The 17,146-nt window shown below is 37.9% G+C and overlaps 1 protein-coding gene and 1 pseudogene across 1 annotated transcript in view; both read left to right on the forward strand.

Annotated features, from left to right (window-relative positions):
• The window catches only part of Gucy1a2 (guanylate cyclase 1 soluble subunit alpha 2), a 400,211-nt gene that overhangs the window by 312,572 nt on the left and 70,493 nt on the right, over nt 1–17,146 (forward strand).
• LOC148003928 (dihydropteridine reductase pseudogene) lies at nt 5,894–6,646 on the forward strand (annotated as a pseudogene).

Raw genomic sequence — 17,146 nt, forward strand, 5'->3', positions numbered from 1 at the left:
CTGCTTTGAGTCATTCAACTACTTTCAAGTAAGCAAGAATGTAATATGACGTAGTAAGATCCATAGGAGGCTCTAAGCAGTGTGAATCATCATTCCTTTTGACCATGAAAGAGGGCCATGACACAATCAATTTGAGCAAACAGCAGGTAGAAATTACATCAGCTTTCTATTTTTAAAAGAATTTCCATAAATACTGATGACAAGAAAGAGCTTATTAAATGAGTCTCCTTTTTTTTTCTCCATCTTTATTAAATTGGGTATTTCTTATTTACATTTCAATTGTTATTACCTTTCCGCGTTTCCAGGCAAACATCACCCTAACCCCTCCCAATCCCCTTCTATATGGGTGTTCCCCTCCGGATCCTGCTCCCATTACCGCCCTCCCCACAACAACCCCGTTCACTGAGGATTCAGACTTGGCAAGACCAAGGGCTTCCCCTTCCACTGGTGCCCTTAATAGGCTACTCATTGCTACCTATGCAGTTGGAGAACAGGGGCAGTCCATGTATAGTCTTTGGGTAGTGGCTTAGTCCCTGGAAGCTCTGTTTGGTTGGCATTGTTGTTCATATGGACTTTCAAGCCCCTTCAAACTCTTTCAGTCCTTTCTCTGATTCCTTCATCAAGGGTCCCTTAGTCAGTTCAGTAGTTTGCTACTGGCATTCGCCTATGTATTTGCCATATTCTGGCTAGAACTCTCAGGAAAGATCAACATCCTGTTCCTGTCAGCCTAAACTTCTATGCTTCATCCATCTTATCTAGTTTGGTGGCTATATATGTATAGGCCGCATGTGGGACAGGCTGTAAATGGCTGTTCCTTCTGCCTCTGTTCTAAACTTTGCCTCCCTATTCCCTCTCAAGGGTATTCTTGTTCCCCTTTTAAAGAAGGAGTGAAGCATTCACATTTTTGCCATTATTCGTGAGTTTCATGTGTTATAATAGCCAGAAACTGGAAAGAACCCAGATGCCCTTCAACAGAGGAATGGATACAGAAAATGTGGTACATCTACACAATGGAATATTACTCAGCTATCAAAAACAACGAGTTTATGAAATTTGTAGGCAAATGGTTGGAACTGGAAAATATCATCCTGAGTGAGCTAACCCATTCACAGAAAGACATACATGGTATGCACTCATTGATAAGTGGCTATTAGCCCAAATGCTTGAATTACCCTAGATGCCTAGAACAAATGAAACTCAAGACGGATGATCAAAATGTGAATGCTTCACTCCTTCTTTAAATGAGGAAAAAGAATACCCTTTGCAGGGAAGGGAGAGGCAAAGATTAAAACAGAGACTGAAGGAACACCCATTCAGAGCCTGCCCCACATATGACCCATACATATACAGCCACCCAATTAGAGAAGATGGATGAAGCAAAGAAGTGCAGGCCTAAAGGAACCGGATGTAGATCGCTCCTGAGAGACACAGCCAGAATACAGCAAATACAGAGGCGAATGCCAGCAGCAAACCACTGAACTGAGAATAGGTCCCCCGTTGAAGGAATCAGAGAAAGAACTGGAAGAGCTTGAAGGGGCTCGAGACCCCATACGTACAACAATGTCAAGCAACCAGAGCTTCCAGGGACTAAGCCACTACCTAAAGACTGTACATGGACTGACCCTGGACTCTGACCCCATAGGTAGCAATGAATATCCTAGTAAGAGCACCAGTGGAAGGGGAAGCCCTGGGTCCTGCTAAGACTGAACCCCCAGTGAACTAGACTATGGGGGGAGGGCGGCAATGGGGGGAGTGTTGGGAGGGGAACACCCATAAGGAAAGGGAGGGGGGAGGGGGATGTTTGCCCGGAAACCGGGAAAGGGAATAACACTTGAAATGTATATAAGAAATACTCAAGTTAATAAAAAAAAAAAAAAAAAAAAAAAAAAAAAAAAAAAAAAAAAAAAAAAAAAAAAAAAAAAAGAAGGAGTGAAGCATTCACATTTTTGCCATTATTCGTGAGTTTCATGTGTTCTGTGCATCTAGGGTAATTCGAGCATTTGGACTAATATCCATTTACCAATGATTGCATACCACGTGTGTTTTACTGTGATTGGGTTACCTCACTCAGAATGATAATTTCCAGTTCCATCCATTTGCGTATGAATTTCATACAGTCATTGTTTTGATAGCAGAGTAGTATTCCATTGTGTAGATGTACTATACTTTCTGTATCCATTAACCTGTTGAAGGGACTCTGGGTTCTTTCCAGCTTCTAACTATTATAAATGAGGCTGTTATGAACATAGTGGAGCTTGTGTCTTTGTTGTATGTTGTAGAATCTTTTGGGTATATTCCCAAGAGAGGTATAGATGGATCATAAGGTAGTTCAATGTCCAATTTTCTGAGGATCCTCCAGACTGATTTCCAGAATGGTTGTACCAACCTGCGATCCCACCAACAATCGAGGACTATTCCTCTTTCTCCACATCTTGCCCACCATCTGCTGTCACCGGAGTATTTGATTTTAGCCATTCTGACTGGTGTGAGGTGGAATTTCAAGGTTGTTTTGATATGCATTTCCCTTATGACTAAAGATGTTGAACATTTTTTATGTGCTTCTCAGCCATATGGAATTCCTCAGGTGTGAATTCTTTTTTTGCTCTGAACCCCATTTTTAATAGGGTTATTTGTCTCCCTGCCATCTAACTTTGTGAGTTCTTTGTATATTTTAGATATGAGCCCTCTATCAGTTGTAGGACTGGTAAAGATCTTTTCCCAATCTGTTGGTTGCTGACTTGTCCTAACAACAGTGTCCTTTGCTTCAGTATCTTTGTTGTTTTATGAGATCACATTTGTCAATTCTTGATCTTAGAGAATAAGCCATTGGTGTTTTTTTCAGGAAATTTTCTCCAGTGCTCATGTGTTCGAGACTCTTCACCATATTTTCTTCTATTAGTTTGAGTGTATCTGGTTTGATGTGGAGGTCCTTGATCCACGTGGACTTAAGCTTTGTACAGGGAGATAAGATGGGATTGATCTGCATTCTTCTATATGCTGACCTTGAGTTGAAACAGCACCATTTGCTGAAAATGCTATCCTTCTTCCATTGGATGGTTTTGGCTCCTTTGTCAAAAATCGAGTGGCCATAGGTGTGTGGGTTCTTTTCTGGGTCTTCACTTCTATTCCACCAGTCTGTCTGCATGTCTCTGTACAAATACTGTACAGTTTTTATCACTATTGCTCTGTAATACTACTTGAGTTCAGGGATAGTGATTCCACCAGAAGTCCTTCTATTGTTGAGGATAGTATTAGCTATCTTGGGTTTTTTGTTATTCCAGATGAATTTGAAAATTGTTCTGTCTAACTCTCTGAAGAATTGAATTGGTATTTTGATGGCGATTGCATTGAATCTGTAGATCACTTTTGGTAAAATGGCATTTTTACTATATCAAACCTGCCAATCCATGAGCATGGGAGATCTATCCATCTTCTGAGTTCTTCAATTTCTTTCTTCAGATACTTGAAGTTCTTGTCATACAGATCATTCACTTGCTTGGTTAATATCACACCGAGGTATTTTATATTATTTGGGACTGTTATAAAGGGTGTCATTTCCCTAATTTGTTTCTCGGCTTGTTTCTTTTTTATGTAGGGGAAGGCTTTATTTGAATTAATTTTATACCCAGCCTGTTTGCTGAAGGTGATTATCAGGTTTAGTAGTTCTCTGGTGGAACTTTTGGGATCACTTAAATATACTATCATATCATCTGTAAATAGTGATATTTTGACTTCTTCCTTTCATATGTCTATACCTTTGATCTCCTTTTGTTGTCTGATTTCCCTGGCTAGAAATCAAAAACTATATTGAATAAGTAGGGAGAGAGGGGCAGCCTTGTCTAGTCCCTGATTTTAGAGGGATTGTTTCAAGGTTCTCTCCATTTAGTTTAATGTTAGCTACCAGTTTGCTACATATGGCTTTTGCTATGCTTAGGTATGAGCCTTGAATTCCTGTTCTTTCCAGGACTTTTATCAAGAAGGGGTGTTGAATTTTGTCAAATGCTTTCTCAGCATCTAATGAAATGATCATGTGATTTTTATCTTTCAGTTTGTTTATATAGTGGATTACATTGATGGTTTTCCATATATTAAACCACCCCTGCATCCATGGGATGAAGCCTACATGATCATGATGGCTGATTATTTTGATGTGCTCTTGGATTCTGTTTGCCAGAATTTTATTGAATAGGTTTGCATCAATATTCATAAGGGAAATTGCTCTGAAGTTCTCTTTCTTTGTTGGATCTTTAAGTGATTTCGGTATAAGAGTAATAATTGTGGCTTCATAGAAGGAATTTGGTAGTGCTCTATCTGTTTCAATTTTGTGGAATAGTTTGGAAAGTATTGGTATGAAGTCTTCTATGCAGGTCTGATAGAATTCTGCACTGAACCCTTCCAGACCTGGGTTCTTTTTGTTTGGGAGACTTTTACTGACTGTTTCTATTTCTTTCAGAGTTACAGGGTTGTTTAAATGGTTTCTTTCTTTCTGATTTAACTTTGGTACCTGGTATTTGTCTAGGAAGTTGTCCATTTCCTTCTGATTTTCAAGTTGTTTTGAATATAGGCTTTTGTAATAGGATCTGATGATTTTTTAATTTCCTCTTTTTCTGTTGTTATGTCTCACTTCTCCTTTCTGATTTTGTTAATTTGGACACACTCTTTGTGCCCCCTGCTTAGTCTGGCTAAAGGTTGATCTATCTTGTTGATTTTCTCAAACAACCAGTTTTTGTTTGTGTTGATTCTTTATATAGTCTTTTTGTTTCTACTTGGTTAATTCAGCTCTGAGTTTGATTATTTTCTGCCTTCTACTCCTCGTGGTTGAATTTGCTTCTTTTTGTTCTAGAGCTTTTAGGTGTTTTGTCAAGCTGCTGATATGCTCTCTCTTGTTTCTGCAGGCATTCAGAGATATGAGTTTTCCTCTTAGCACAGCTTTCATTGTGTCCCATAAGTTTGGGTATGTTGTACCTTCATTTTCATTAAATTCTAAGAAGTCTTTAATTTATTTCTTTATTTCTTCCTTGGCCAGGTTATCATTGAATAGAACAATTGTTGGGGGGCTGGGGATTTAGCTCAGTGGTAGAGCGCTTACCTAGGAAGTGCAAGGCCCTGGGTTCGGTCCCCAGCTCCGAAAAAAAAAAAACCAAAAAAAAAAAAAAAAAAGAATAGAACATTGTTCAACTTGCATATATATGTGGGCGTTCTTTCCTTATTGTTATTGAAGAACAGCCTTAACCCGTGGTGGTATCACAGGATGCATGCGATTATTTCGATCTTCCTGTATCTGTTGATGCCTCTTGACATCAGGTTGTTTCTCGTGTTACCTGGTCTTGCGGTTTCTGACAGTGGCTTGACTGTCCTGTAGGCCTATGCTTCAGGAGTGCTGTAGACCTCTTTTCCTATTTCCTTTCAGCCAGTTATGGGAACAGAGTGTTCTACTCTCAATCAAGTAGCCATTCCTGTCTTCTGGCTTTCAGCTGTCCCTGTGAGCGGGAACCAGAAGGGCCTACCCCTACTTCTCCTAGGTCCCTGTGTACAGGGGGCACAGTTGGCACAACACATTTTCCTCTTGAGTCAGGATTGTGGGCAGAGAGTAGTCTCCTCTGGTTTTGCAAGAGTGTCTGCCCCTCTGAAGGTCTAGCTCTCCCTCACACAGGATTTGGATGCAGGGAGCAGTTTCAAAAAATCATTTTATAGTTACAAAAAATAGTACCCTAAATGTAATCTCTATCCAGACCTTCTAAATCCACTAAAGTTTTGAGTTTAAAGACATCGGTTTTAAAAATTGATTTATAAGAGTTCCTCACAGTGGAGCTGTGAGCATGGAGTGCATTTGACCTTGGTGTTCAGTACCATGGAAGCCTGTCAGGAGCTGGATGGCATGTTCAGGCACCAGGTGCTGGTGTATGATGGCACCCACACTCTGGGCTTCTGCTGCCTGTGGGCCTTCCAGCCCACAACTGGTGAGTTGCCAGCATCGATGTGATGGAGAACAAAGAGGCCAGTGCCAGTGTGGTTGTTAAGACAACAGATTCATTCATGGAACAGGCTGACCAGGTCACTGCTGAAGTTGGAAAGCTTCTAGGTGACCAGAAGGTGGATGCGATTCTCTGTGTGACTGGAGGATGGGCTGGGACAAGGCCAAATCCAAGTTACCCTTTAAAAGCTGTGACCTGTTATAGAAATAGAGTATGTTGACACTTGGTTACAAAGCACCTGAAGGAAGAAGGTCTCTCGACCCTGGCTGGGGGCAAAGCTGCCTTGGTTAGGACTCCTGGGATGATCATCTATGTCATGGCTAAGAGAGCCATCCATCAGCCTTGCCAGAACCTTGCAGGGAAGAAAAGTGGCATGACACCCGGGGCTACCACCATTGCTGTGCTCCCCATTACCCTGGATACTCCGATGGACAAGAAATCAATGCCCAAGGCAGACTTCAGCTCCTGGACACACTTAGAGGTCCTGGTGGAGACCTTCCATGACTGGATCACTGGGAACAAATGGCCAAACTCAGGAAGTCTAATCCAAGTGACAACCACAGATGGGAAGACCCGTTCACTCCAGCATATTTTTTCCTAAGCTGTATCTCAGTGCCTGGGATTGCCCTCTTGGAACATCACTAAACTGTGTGCCGCATCTGGCCCTGTGTTTTCGGCATGCCTGTTTGTGGTATGAGATGACCAGTTCTGTTTGTCTCTTACATAGCATTTCTTTGTTGTTTTGGGATGTTTATGGGAAATGAGCAGAGGCCTGTAGGTAGCACCATCAGTGCTGAGAGCCCGGGGAGGTATGTGGTCAGGTCTGTATCATAGCATCCTAGACTGCTTCAGAGACCTGTTTGATAGTTCTTTCATTTTTTTGCATTGGGGTCACTTTAAAATCCAACTTGTTTTTAAATTCCATGTTGGTGCCATAGATGTAGTTTTTGTGCCCTGAAAATTAACTGCCAAGAAAATTCTTTGCTGATGTAAGTAAGCAAAACCTAATGGACTCTAGACTCTGTTGTGATATGCCTTTGTGTTCCAGCATAGGCTAAGTGTTTATGGGAACCATTTGTGAGTGTTCTTCCTAATAAACATACTTCATGTCTAAAATAAATAAGTAAATAAAAATGAATAAATAAATAAATAAATAGAAATATTCATTTTTTGGAGAGCTTTCTTGGAAATATGCTTGGCAGTCTATAAACTACTTCATTGGGAAATAACTGTAACAGAAACCATTTCAGAGTTGTAACAGAATAATCAGTCTTACATTGCAGTAGTCTGTGACAAGGCCAAGTTCCTAATTTCTGTCTCATGCTACTTCTCTCCAGGAGCTAGATCTCCAGAGGTAATTTTGTACCAAATGAACTTATCAGGGAAAGTAATGATGTTTTCAATAAGTTGATATTTTCTTTCAATATGTTTTTAAGTGTATATTGATCTTAATTATTATTTTCTTCAATTAAGAAGTCATGTAGGAAAGGGACTGGTAGGGATGATGGAGGTAAACAGAACAGGTAAGGGAGTAATAAGAGAGGGTGAGAAGAAGAGTGTAACCAACAGACACTATATACATGTATTAAATTGTCAAAGAACAAAAATATGTGAATTTTATTATCTACAGAAAGAAGTGACTTCTAGACTAGTAAGATGACTTAGAGGGTAAGGGTACCTACTGACATGCCAAAAACTTGATTTAAATCCCTAACTTTACATGCTAGAAGAAAATAATTGAGTGCTGCACAGGTCCTCTGACCTCCACATGTGCAGTATAACATGAATGCAAGCAAATATACACATAAATAGATAAATAGGTATAATGTAAAAAGTTCGCACAACATGATTTCTGCTTCCATGCCTTGTAGATATAAATAAGTTATCTGTTTTCATCTCTTGATGGCTTTATGAAATAAATTTTCCATTCCAAAGAGGAATATACTATTCTTGGTTTGTTTTTTTGTTTTGTTTTTTCCAAGTCCAATCTTGCCACACACACATTGCATTTTCAGCAGTAGCATTTCTGTGTTGTCTTCCTGTGAACAACTTTCTGCTATTGTCTGAATGTGCTGTGGGAAGCATGGGAGACATTGGCAGGGCTTAGTTCTTAACTGCAATCCCATGGAAAGTCACTAAACACTCTATTTCTTCAGAACAAACCAACTGATCATGTGGACAGCCATATCTTAAAAACTAATTTTAATTATGTGACATGTAAAATCTGAATTGAAATGGGATATATTAATTGAAACAGGGTGGTGTTTTTGCCATTGAAGTTCTTTTCCTTTGCAATTCGATAATATTTTGCTTTAGCTCTGGAATGTACAAAGTATACTTGAAATATTTATTTAATCTTCCTAGAAAGGTACCTTTTGGGAATTAAAAATGTATACAGACTGAGGAAGACTACAAACAGAATGGAAAGCAGGAAAAAAACTAATTAAAGTCTTAAATGATCCTTGAATAAATTGATGTACAGCCTCCGGGTGCAGGCGTGACTGAGGGGGAACTGACAAAACTGTCTAGAGAAAATGGACGAAAAAGGACTCAAAAGAAATCCCTCTTCTGGATTTCAAAGGACAAATGGAGGGGAAATTATTACAAATCTTGGAGCTATCAAGCTGTTTTCCCTCCTCCTATCTTGCATATTTAACTGTGACAACATTGGCAGGTAAAACACCTTTCTTTCATTTGCAAACAGAGCATTTTTTTGTTTGCTTTTCTTTGAAGGTGCCTCTTTTCCTTGTCTGTTTTTGTTTTGTTTTTGTTTTTGTTTTTGTTTTTTTTCAAAATGAAAGCTTTCTGGTATCCTTGTAAGGAGTGACTAGTAATTAAACTTTCCTAAATTAAAAAAAAGGGCAATTCTTTTCAGGGTATTAGTCATGTTTTATAGAGCTGTGAAGAGGTACAAATGGTAACCACTGCAACTCTTATAAAACAAAACATTTAATTGGGGCTGGCTTATTGTTTAGAGGTTTGTCTGAATATCTTCATGTTGCGAAGCTTGGCAGCATGGAAGTAGACATGGTGCTAGAGAAGTAGCTGAGAGTTCTATATCTGGATGGGCAGGCATTAGGAAGATTGAGTGACACTGGGCCCTGCTTGATCATTTGAAAACTCAAATTCTCTATGCAAAGATATACCTCCCCCAATGCCACAGATAATGCAACAACACCACACCTCTATTAGTGCCACTCCCTATGGCTCTACCAAGGCTATTTTTATTCAAGCAACCTCACTCTAGTTATTGTGTTTCATAGCTAAGGCACAAGTCCCTTTGACAAATGTAAAAATCTATTAAATATCCCTCTCTGTTTCATTTCAGAGTCGTACACTCAACCCACAAGTATATAAATAAAACTCTGTCATTCAGTTTTTACACAAAGAGGCCAGAAACACTATAAAGACAGGAAATGTCTTCTGAAATTAAGAAGAATCAATTGGTTTACATTTTGTGGACAAAAAAAAAAAAAAGAAAAAAAGAAAATCACAATTCCTTCTTTCAACTCCAACTCCTAGGAATGGGGGAGCCACACTTCTATCTACATTTCAAGAACAACATAACTTTTTGTTTTTAAACAAACACATAACTTTGTGGCAGAGTGGGGTTTTTCTTAGCTACTAAGTGCACTCCGATCACTCTAAACACTAACCTATTCGGTGCCACCAAAACCTAGAACAGCATTAGCATATATTATTGTTAGAAGGATCCCACGAGAGATGACCACAGAGACACAGTTGATAGCCTATAAAAAGTCTATAAAAAACTATAAAGTTTAATCTAGTTGGATGAGTCTACACCTAGGTATTTGGGTCCTAAGTGTTTCACCAGGTGTCCATTGTTTTGGGTTTTTGAAGGAAGAAACCACATCCTGCCTTTTTTTCCCCCTGCCATCTTGTTCTGTAGTTGCAGGCAAGTACTGCATAATTTCCCATAAGGAAGTAATTTAACAAAAGTTAAAATAAGTTATCTCTGGAATCTTAACCTTGAGTTCGTAGAATACAGAGTTAGGTAATTCCCTGTAAGATTTCTCATCAAAGAGATCAAATTCCAGTTAAAGCTGAAAGAATAAAAGATGGAATATTGCAGTGTTTACCCTGTCATATTAGTAACTCCATAAATATTTTATGAATAAGCAAATTGGTCAAATTTACTGTGAATAAAAATCACAGTATTGTTTTTTATGTAAAGTAGTAAAGGGAATAAGTATCATGAAATTAGTGTGATTGTACTCCAAACATTTGATTGATTCATTTGTTCAATATTTAAAGAATATTTATATTGGTCCACAGATATTATTCACATTTACTTCTCAAAGTGAATGCATATTGAATACATTTTTAAGAAACAAATAAATAAATGCAATATTATTGATTTTTGGTAATCATAAAATTAACACTTTCAGTTTTAACTATTTAAGAGTAGCTGAAAGTAATTATACATAGTAAATGTTTCACATAACCGTGCTTAGCTTGAGAATTTGTCAGTGAGCTTAAATTCTTGTTCACTGTCTATATCAGTTTTCAACCTTCCTAATGTTGTGACACTTGAATAGAATTCTTCATGCTGTGGTGACCTCAGCCATAAAATTTTTTCCATTGATACTTCATAATTGTAATTTTGCTACTGTTATGAATAGTAGTACAAGTATCTGTACTTTCTAATGCTCTCAGACAACCCCTGTATAAGGTTCATGACCCACAATTTAAGAACCAGTGATCTGTTTTCATGATTGGATGCTATCTCATTCTTTTTGTTGTTGCTCTTGTTATAAGACAAAAAAAATAATAATTTTATGCCTTAGCCAGACTTATACTCTTCTAAGAAATAGGAGAATAAAAGTAGCCCAGCCTAGAAACAAAAAAGGCATTCTCATGACAATGAGCAAGTGATTAAAAGAATAGAATTTTACAGTTATTTTATGATCATGCAAAAGGTACATGTTATGGGTTTACGGTAAGACATGTTATGGTTTTGTGGTCAGACATGTTATGATTTTGTGGTCAGACAGTTAACATACCATGAAACATTGCACAGTCAGTCAATTTTCTGAACAAAGGAAATAATTCACATTGTGTAATTCCCAAAAAAATTGAAGAAGAACAAACCTAAGCAAATAGCCAAGCTGATCTCTAGCTAAGGACATGATCAAAGTAGATCAAAGTATAACTTTGGTTAACTAAAAAGAAAAATGGAGTCAAGCTGTCCTTTAACAATTTAAAGGATAATGATTTTGATGTATCTTTCCTTTATAAAGACAATAGCTTATGATACTGATAATTCATATTATGCAAGAGCATAATAGAAAAATAAATGAAATATCTGCCCAATATAGTTTAAATATAATCCTTTTATTAAATTTATTTATTTACTTTACAACCCACTTCCTCTCCTCTTAATAACCCCTGGGCACAAGATTTTCTTTGGTCAAAATATTTCAGGTTGTGGTGTTGTAGATTTAGATTTCCTCAGGGGCTTTTCCGAATTTCCAGATAAGTTCCTCCCCTATTATTTTTCAACAGAATTGCTGAGTCTACCACTGCCTACAAACTATACCCTGTTTAAATACACACACACACACACACACACACACACACACACACATACACACACACACAGAGTCAAATAACAGAGGATGATAGTCTATGACAAGACAATGCTGGGAGTAGAGAAACATTAAGTCAGGAAAACTTTTACTAGAGGACATAGGAGGTGCCTCCTGAAGGTTAATAGACTGAGCCAGGAACTATGAAGAGTTTGATAAAATAGAGAGGAAAATAGATTCAAAAGTCATAGTATATAAAAGAGCTAAGAAATATGAACCCTCTTGGTAAATTAGAAAACAAGGCACATGGTTCATTAAAAATAGCAGGCTATAATGATGGGAGGAACATCAGATAGGCCCTGATATCTGTGAGGGTTTGGACTTTTAAGAACTGAATTTCTTGCAAAAGCATGTGGATGATTATTTATTTAGTCTACCAAAGAAAAGAAACCTGTGCTGAAGAATGTTGTAGAAAGAACCATCTGAAGCTGTATCCTGGAGATCTGAAGGAGAAAAATCTAGAGATATTAAAGGTAGGAATGCAGGAAAAAAACAAACTAACTCAGATTAAAATAACAGTGGGTACAGGTGAAGAAATAAATTCTTGGAAGATTTAGGGGGCATGATTGATAGGACACTTTGTACCTCATTTCAACAGACCAGACTTTCTGAAACTTGACTTTTCTGTATTCTAAAAAGAAATCTGTGATTTTTTTTCTGTATAAATAATTATACATTTATCCAAGGCTTACTTGCATACTTACTACATAAAGATTTATTGATCGGCTCCTCCATACACATAGCATTGTGAAAGTCTGCAATTGTTAGAACAACAGACAAGGTAGACATAGAAAAATCCAAATCCTCATTGGCTCTAAGAATGATTTCAAAATGCAGATCGATCCATGCTTATCACCCTGTACAAAGCTTAAGTCCAAGTGGATCAAGGACCTCCACATCAAACCAGACACACTCAAACTAATAGAAGAAAAACTAGGGAAGCATCTGGAACACATGGGCACTGGAAAAAATTTCCTGAACAAAACACCAATGGCTTATGCTCTAAGATCAAGAATCAACAAATGGGATCTCATAAAACTGCAAAGCTTCTGTAATGCAAAGGACACTGTGGTTAGGACAAAACGGCAACCAACAGATTGGGAAAAGATCTTTAGCAATCCTACAACAGATAGAGGCCTTATATCCAAAATATACAAAGAACTCAAGAAGTTAGACCGCAGGGAAACAAATAACCCTATTAAAAAATGGGGTTCAGAGCTAAACAAACAACTCACAGCTGAGAAATGCCGAATGGCTGAGAAACACCTAAGGAAATGTTCAACATCTTTAGTCATAAGGGAAATGCAAATCAAAACAACCCTGAGATTTCACCTCACACCAGTGAGAATGGCTAAGATCAAAAACTCAGGTGACAGCAGATGCTGGCGAGGATGTGGAGAAAGAGGAACACTCTTCCATTGTTGGTGGGATTGCAGACTGGTACAACCATTCTGGAAATCAGTCTGGAGGTTCCTCAGAAAATTGGACATTGAACTGCCTGAGGATCCAGCTATACCTCTCTTGGGCATATACCCAAAAGATGCCCCAACATATAAAAAAGACACGTGCTCCACTATGTTCATCGCAACCTTATTTATAATAGCCAGAAGCTGGAAAGGACCCAGATGCCCTTCAACAGAGGAATGCATACAGAAAATGTGGTACATCTACACAATGGAATATTACTCAGCTATCAAAAACAACGACTTTATGAAATTCGTAGGCAAATGGTTGGAACTGGAAAATATCATTCTGAGTGAGGTAACCCAATCACAGAAAGACATACATGGTATGCACTCACTGATAAGTGGCTATTAGCCCAAATGCTTGAATTACCCTAGATGCCTAGAACAAATGAAACTCAAGACGGATGAACAAAATGTGAATGTTTCACGCCTTCTTTAAAAGGGGAACAAGAATACCCTTGGCAGGGAAGAGAGAGGCAAATATTAAAACGGAGACTGAAGTAACACCCATTCAGAGCCTGCCCCACATGTGGCCCATACATATACAGCCACCCAATTAGACAAGATGGATGAAGCAAAGAAGTGCAGACCGACAGGAGCCGGATCTAGATCGCTCCTGAGAGACACAGCCAGAATACAGCAAATACAGAGGCGAACGCCAGCAGCAAACCACTGAACTGAGAATAGAACCCCTGTTGAAGGAATCAGAGAAAGAACTGGAAGAGCTTGAAGGGGCTCGAGACCCCATATGTACAACAATGCCAAGCAACCAGAGCTTCCAGGGACTAAGCCAGTACCTAAAGACTATACATGGACTGACCCTGGACTCTGACCTCATAGGTAGTAATGAATATCCTAGTAAGAGCACCAGTGGAAGGGGAAGCCCTGGGTCCTGCTAAGACTGAACCCCCAGTGAACTAGACTATGGGGGGAGGGCGGCAATGGGGGGAGGGTTGGGAGAGGAATACCCATAAGGAAGGAGAGGGGGGAGGGGGATGTTTGCCCGGAAACCGGGAAAGGGAATAACACTCGAAATGTATATAAGAAATACTCAAGTTAATAAAAAAAAAAAAAAAAAGAATGATTTCAAAAGTACCTATAATACTGCAATGTGTGTAGTATGCCCCTATGTATGTCTGAAAATAAGAAATTATGTTGCGGGGTTGGGGATTTAGCTCAGTGGTGGAGCACTTGCCTAGGAAGCGCAAGGCCCTGGGTTCGGTTCCAAGCTCCAAAAAAAATAACCAAAAAAAAATTATGTTGCATAGAATATTTTATATGCCCTGTGACTACTAAGTTTATACTTCTATGTGTAGTCACATTATAAAAGAAAAACAAAGGAGTCTACTGTTGCCAATAATATAGTCACCAAGGATTCAGATATTTAATTAAGCATGAAGAATTCAATTAGGTTTTAGTATTATAAAGAAGTCTTCACAATGTCTGTTTGGCTACAAAGTCAGGAAAAATTATCAACCTATTGAGGGGAACATTCTTTTGTAGTATTGTGACAAATATAACTACATATTCAAACATGGTTTTCTATGCTGTAAAATGATACTAGCCCATAGCTTGAGTTTTATTTTGATGCTACTGTTAGCTAATTTAGAACAAATTTAAAAACACCTTGGAATGTGGAGAATATAGATTCCTGATTACTAGGATGTGGCAAGACAAAAGAACATTAAAGGTATTTCTTTGTCTTGCAAGATTAAAACACATTAGACAGGTGACTGCAGAAAGTGAGATGGACCTAGGCAGGGTAGTGATATTAGGGCAGAAAGAGTTTCTTGTAATTAAGTTGTAATAAAGAATGCATTTTATAGGTGTGCCTATGTGACTACCTAAAAAAAGAACCCAAAACTAACAAATCTTCCGAAGATTTTTACTTCTTTTGACTTGAAAACTAAGAAGGTTTGGTCTCTTGAGTGTCTAGAATGAATTCTGATAGCAACCATTTCGATATGCCCTAGCTGTGTCAAGACTGCTGGCAGAACTACGACCCACTATCTATCCTGAAAACTCTCTGTTGTGTTCCAGGTCCCAGTGTCCAGCTCTAATAGAAGTGTGAGCAATCTGTTCAGATAGTTTCATGGTGCAAGTCCAGTGGCCCTATACACTTATTGTACCCAAGTTAGCTTGTTTCATCTGTTCAAGTCTTTTGTTAGTCTGTAGTTGATTTTGACTTGGTTGAGTTAAAATTATAAGAGTGGAAGACTTTAGACAAATGTCTGGAAAATATTCTTTATTAAATTCTTTATTTATGAAACTCCCTTTTAAAGAGGAATGTTTGAGTGCTAATAAGTTTTAAATTTCTTATTTAAAAATACTTTTATTCAGATATTTTTAAATGGCTTAAAATATATTTTGCTTGAGTTATGGGAAGCTACTCTGTTAAACATTACCTAATATGTCTTCATAGACATGTAAGGTAGTTATCTTTCTTTGTGCAGCAGTTTACAGCTATATAGAAGAGACAGTTCATGAAGAATACAGTGCATAAACAGCAGGTGAAAAGAATGCTGAACACAATTTGTGCTAGGAATATTTAAATTTCCAAAGAAATTTTGAGAAATTGACACACACGCTCACATGCTCACACACATCTACGTGCATACACACACACAAACACACACACACACACACACACACACACGTGTTGTGGTAAATGTTAAAAATAATGCGGGGCACCAGGCACCAGACACCAGACACCATGCCTTGCTACTTCCTGCTACCCTCTGTCCCCAGTGGTCTCTCCACCTCTATGGCTAGCCCCACATTGGCTCCCCAATGTCCTGGACTTGGAGGGCTGAAGGAGGTTGTTCTGAGATTGTCTTTCTAGGGAATTTAGAAACAGTTATAATTTAACAGGGAGAAATTAGCTAGAATTGATTTTCAGCCTTAATCTTATTTGGTAGAAATCCTTATATTCGTTACTAAGTTAAAGTTATAATTTCTTACATTGGTACAGAATTTATTTAATACAAATTTAAAGTTTTCTTTGGTACAAATTTCTTATTGATATAAAATTGGGATTGATATTGCTACTCTCATATAGACATTGTGCCTATACAACCCATTTAAGAATACAAGGCTTAGACCCAGTCCTATAACTGTTGTATAAACTGATTTGAGATGATGAAACATATGAGTTAGGGACCAGATAGCTAATTTATAGCTTTGAGTTTACTGTTAGGGTGGTTTCAAGATAATTTATTAGAAATAGCTAATAGTAGTTAATGGACAACAGTCCAGATTAAATATATAGATGGTTTTCAAAATTGTCAGAAATCTACAAAATGTGACATTTAATGTCATTTATTCTTTTGTTGTTGAGACATATCTGCTCCTAGAAGCTCCTTATTTGTGGATTCAAAGAAATAGTTGTCTTTCTCACCAGTTTTCCAATTATTTGTTTTACAAATCCTTGACCATCCAGTCAATCAATTGGTTACAGCCTATGAGTCACTGAACAATTGCTCATTTGACCATTTCTCCTTCCAAACAAAATGTATGATCACATGTATTGTCCAAAGTTCTCCACACTGTGAAGATGTTCTTTCACTGGTGTCATTTCAGGTTGTCACAGAAAGGGGTATTACTATAGCCACTTCTGGGTGGTATCTGTATAACTTGCAGAATGGTCAGTAACTTGCAGAACAGACTCTAATATTCTCTTCTTCAGTCACCCTATCATAGAGCACATTCCATGAAAATACAGGTACACATTGCATTGAAACAGAGGTAAAAACATCTTCATGCAATTTGTCTTCAGGACCTGCTCAGACACTATCACCAGGGGTGTAGTGTCTCACAAAAAACTACTGATACTATCTTATATTAAAGGGTTCAATTAAACTGTACTGACCTAGTATTAAGTAAAATTTTGAATTCTGAATAATTATATTAGGCTCTTGTCAAGCTGTTCTTTTTTCTTTTTGGAGCTATTGATTGGTATATTCTAAACATATTTGAGAGAATTTAAAAATAGAATTTTATGATATCTAGGGTGAAGGTTTTTGTTTGTTTATTTTTAACAAATTGCAAAATTTGGCAAGGGAAATTTAGGTTGCATATAATGGATTTGTTCAAGATA

The sequence above is a fragment of the Rattus norvegicus genome, chromosome 8 (assembly GCF_021556685.1).
Source record: "Rattus norvegicus strain SHRSP/BbbUtx chromosome 8, alternate assembly SHRSP_T2T, whole genome shotgun sequence".
NCBI lineage: Eukaryota > Metazoa > Chordata > Mammalia > Rodentia > Muridae > Rattus > Rattus norvegicus.